Source organism: Nicotiana attenuata, unplaced genomic scaffold, assembly GCF_001879085.1.
Source record: "Nicotiana attenuata strain UT unplaced genomic scaffold, NIATTr2, whole genome shotgun sequence".
In the NCBI taxonomy this organism is placed as follows: Eukaryota; Viridiplantae; Streptophyta; class Magnoliopsida; order Solanales; family Solanaceae; genus Nicotiana; species Nicotiana attenuata.
The window spans coordinates 68,408-73,520 of record NW_017670590.1 but is presented as its reverse complement, the minus strand read 5'-3'; positions in this window follow the sequence as shown (position 1 = coordinate 73,520).

The following is a 5,113-nucleotide window of genomic DNA, read 5'->3' as shown; positions in this document are numbered from 1 at the left end:
TAGGCAGTTCGAGCAGCTGCGTCGGGAGGGCATGTCTGTGATACAGTATGAGATGAGTTTCTCCGAGTTGGCCCGTCATGCTATCTGGCTAGTTCCCACGGATAGGGAGAGGATCAGGGGTTCGTTGATGGCCTCAACTATCAGCTATGGATTTTTCTGACCAGAGAAAGAGTATCTGGCGCTTCTTATGAGGAGGTGGTTGACATTGCTAGAGAGATTGAGTCAGTTTGTCGCAAGGAGCGAGAGGAGAGGGAGGCCAAGAGGCCTCGGGGATCTGGTAGCTTTGGTGGTTCTTCTTCGGAGGTCAGTTTCAGCACGGTAGAGGCCGTTCATTCAGACATGCTCAGCCAGCCCGTTCAGGTCACCGTGATGGGTCATCTGGCTATGGTTCTCACAGTTCACATCAGGGTCACTCGTCTCTTAGTGCCCTTCCAGCTCAGAGTTCGACTCAGCCACCATCAGTTTAGGGCTCATCTATGCCTAGTTCTTCTAGTGGGCATCCCAGCGCGCAGGGCTCCCTCCAGTCCCCACCGCCATTTGCCGCGAGAGGTTGCTTCCAGTGTGGAGATTTGGGTCATATCAAGAGGTTTTGTCCCCGTCTTATGGGAGATCATCCCAGCAGAAGAGTCAGCCTTCAGCTTCAGCACCAGCTGCTTCCCCACCCGCTCAGTCAGCTAGGGGTGGAGGTCAGTCAGCTAGGGGTCACCCTAGAAGGAGAGGCCGATCAGGTAGTGGTCAGGCCCGTTTCTATGCTCTTCCAGTCAGACCAGATGCTATTAATTTAAATGCTGTGATCACATGTATTATCTCAGTCTGCCACAGAGATGCCTCTGTATTATTTGATCCCGGTTCTACTTTCTCTTATGTGTCATCATATTTTGCCCATTATTTGGATACGCCCTACGAGTCTCTCGTTTCTTCTGTTTATGTCTCTACTCCGGTGGGCGATACTATTGTGGTAGACTGTGTACACCAGTCGTGCGTTGTGTCTATTGGGGGTCTTGAGATCCGAGTGGATCTTCTGTTACTTTGCATGGTGGACTTCGATGTGATATTGGGCATGGATTGGTTATCTCCGTGTCGGGCTATTTTGGATTGTCATGCCAAGACAGTGACGTTAGCTATGCCGGGTGTGCCACGGATTGAGTGGCGAGGTTCGTCTGATTATGTTCCCAGTAGGGTAATTTCATTCTTGAAGGCCCAGTGTATGGTTGGGAAAGGTTGTCTTTCATACTTAGCATTTGTGAGGGATGTTAGTGCAGAGACTCCCAGCATTGATTCTGTTCCAGTTGTGAGAGATTTTCCCGATGTGTTTCCTGCAGACCTGCTGGGCATGCCACCGGACAGGGATATCGATTTTGGTATTGACCTGGTGCCGGGAACTCAACCCATTTCTATTCCACCATGTCATATGGCACCAGCGGAGTTGAAGGAGTTGAAGGAGCAGCTTCAGGAACTCCTTGATAAGGGGTTTATTCGGCCTAGTGTTTCGCCGTGGGGTGCTCCTGTCCTGTTTGTGAAGAAGAAGGATGGCACTATGAAGATGTGTATTGATTACAGGCAGTTGAACAAGGCTACAGTTAAGAACAAGTATCCCCTACCTCGCATTGATGATTTGTTCGACCAGCTCTAGGGGGCGAGGGTGTTCTCCAAGATTGATCTCCGTTCAGGGTATCACCAGCTGAAGATCAGGGACTCGGATATTCTTAAGACAGCTTTCAGGACCCGATATGGTCACTATGAGTTCCTTGTGATGTCTTTTGGGCTGACCAATGCCCCAGCAGCGTTCATGCATTTGATGAATAGCGTGTTCCGGCCGTATCTCGACTCGTTTGTCATAGTTTTCATTGATGATATTCTGGTATACTCGCGTAGTCAGGAGGAGCACGCGGAGCATTTGAGAGTGGTATTGCAGAGATTGAGGGAGGATAAGCTTTATGCAAAGTGCTCCAAATGTGAGTTTTGGCTCAGCTCAGTGGCTTTCTTGGGGCACGTGGTGTCCAGCGAGGGTATTCAGGTTGATCCGAAGAAGATAGAGGCGGTTCAGAGTTGGCCTAGACCATCCTCAACCACAGAGATTCGTAGTTTTCTTGGATTGGCGGGTTATTACCATCGGTTCGTTCAGGGATTTTCATCTATTGCATCACCCTTGACCAAGTTGACCCAGAAAGGTGCCCCATTCTGGTGGTCGGATGAGTGTGAGGCGAGCTTTCAGAAGCTCAAGACTGCCTTGACCACGGCTCCAGTGTTAGTTTTACCATCGGCTTCAGGTTCGTATACAGTGTATTATGATGCATCGAGAGTGGGTATTGGATGTGTGTTGATGTAGGAGGGTAGGGTTATTGCTTATGCTTCTCGTCAGTTGAAGCCCCATGAGAAGAACTACCCCGTTCATGATTTAGAGTTGGCTGCCATTGTTCACGCGTTGAAGATTTGGAGGCATTACTTGTATGGTGTGTCTTGTGAGGTGTTTACTAATCATCGTAGCCTCCAGCACTTGTTCAAACAGAAGGATCTCAATCTGAGGCAGCGGAGATGGTTAGAGCTGTTGAAGGATTATGACATCACTATCTTATATCATCCAGGAAAGGCCAATGTAGTGGCTGATGCCTTGAGCAGGAAGGCGGTGAGTATGGGCAGTTTGGCATATATTCCTGTTGGGGAGAGACCTCTTGCAGTTGATGTTCAGTCTTTGGCCAATCGGTTCATGAAGTTGGATATTTCGGAGCCTACTCGGGTATTAGCTTGTGTGATTTCTGGGTCTTCCTTATTTGATCGAATCAGAGAGCGCCAGTATGATGATCCTCATTTGCTTGTCCTTAAGGATAGAGTTCAGCACGACAATGTCGGAGATGTGACTATTGGTGATGATGGGGTATTGAGGATGCAGGGCTGGATATGCGTGCCCAATGTTGATGGGCTTCGGGAGTTGATTCTGGAGGAGGCCCATAGCTCGCGGTATTCCATCCATCCGGGTGCCGCGAAGATGTATCAGGATTTGAGATAGCATTACTGATGGAGAAGAATGAAGAAGGACATTGTGGGATTTATATCTCGATGCCTTAATTGTCAGTAGGTGAAATATGAGCATCAGAGACCGGGTGGCTTACTTCAGCAGATAGAGATTCCAGAGTGGAAATGGGAGCGGATTACCATGGACTTTGTAGTTGTGCTACCACAGACTTTGAAGAATTTCGATGCTATTTGGGTGATTGTGGATCGGCTGACTAAGTCCGCGCACTTCATTCCTATTTGTACTACCTATTCTTCGGAGCAGTTGGCAGAGATCTATATCCGAGAGATTGTTCGCTTGCATGGTGTCCCAGTTTCCATCATTTCTGATAGGGTCACTCAGTTTACTTTGCAGTTTTGGAGGTCCGTGTAGAGAGAGTTGGGTACTCAGGTCGAGTTGAGCACAACTATTCACCCTCAGACGGACGGGCAATTCGAGCGCACTATTCAGATATTGGAGGACATGTTGCGCGCTTGTGTGATTGACTTCAGTGTTTCATGGGATCAGTTTCTACCGCTTGCGGAGTTTGCTTATAACAACAACTATCAGTCGAGTATTCAGATGGCTCCATATGAGGCTCTATGTGGGAGGCGGTGTAGATCTCCAGTTGGATAGTTCGAGCCGGGTGAGGCCAGGCTTTTGGGCACAGACTTAGTGCAGGATGCTTTGGACAAGGTGAAGGTGATTCGGGAGAGGCTTCGTACAGCACAGTCGAGACAAAAGAGTTATGCTGATAGAAAGGTTCGTGATGTGTCCTATATGGTTGGGGAGAAGGTTCTACTAAAGGTTTCACCCATGAAGGGTGTTATGAGATTTGGGAAGAAGGGTAAACTGAGTCCTCGGTTCATTGGGCCTTTTGAGGTGCTTCGGAGGATTGGAGAGGTGGCTTATGAGCTTTCTTTGCCACCCAGCTTCTCGAGTGTGCATCCAGTGTTTCATGTTTCTATGCTCCGGAAGTATATTGGGGATCCGTCTCATGTTCTAGATTTCAGCACGGTTTAGTTAGAGGGAGATTTGACTTATGATGTGGAGCCAGCAGCCAATCTGGAGCATTAGGTTTGAAAGTTGCGGTCGAAGGATATAGCTTCAGTGAAAGCGCAGTGGAGAGGTCAGCCCGTGGAAGAGGCTACCTGGGAGACCGAGCGGGAGATGCGGAGCAGATATCCTCACCTATTTGAGGCTTCAGGTATGTTTCTTGACTCGTTCGAGGACGAACGTTTGTTTAAGAGGGGGAGGATGTAACAACCCGCCGGTCGTTTCATGAGTTACCACTCCGTTTTTTCCTTTTCTGCTTCTTTATGCTTTGTTCATCTGTGTTATATGGTATCGGGTTGGTTGGTTCGAATTCGGAAAGGTTTTGGAAAGGTTTGAAACACTTTATCTCTTTTGAATAAGCTTAAGTTGGAAAAGTCAACCGGATGTTGACTTATGTGAAATAGGTCTCGGGTGTGAATTTTGATGGTTAGAATAGCTTTGTGAGGTGATTTGGGACTTAGGAGTGTCATCGAAATGAGTTTTGGAAGTCCAGAGTAGATTTAGGCTTGAATTGGCGAAATTGAAATTTTGGCCGTTTCCGGTTGATAGGGGAGATTTTGATATAGGGGTCGGAATGGAATTCCGGAAGTTGGAGTAGGTCTGTTGTGTCATTTGTGACGTGCGTGCAAAATTTCAGGTCATTCGGACGAGGTTTGATAGACTTTTTGATCAAAAGCGAAATTCGGGTATTTTTGGAGTTCTTAGGCTTGAATCCATGGTTAATTTGATGTTCCAATGTTGTTTTAGGTGTTTCGAAGATTGGTATAAGTTTGGATAGTGGTATATGACTTGTCCGTATTTTTGGTTGAGGTCCCGGGGGCCTCGGGGTGATTTCGGATGGTTATCGAAAAGTTTGGAACTTGAAAGTTGCAGCTGAAGCTGCTGAACCTGTCATAACCGCACCTGCGGATTGAGGCCCGCAGGTGCGGGCCCGCAGAAGCGGAAGTGAAGTCGCAGATGCGGTCAAGAGAGGGAAAGGCTGGAGCCGCAAAAGTGGAACTTTGGGCGCACCTGCGATGTCGCAGGTGCGGGAATTTGATCGCAGGTGCGGTGGCTAGGGCGGAT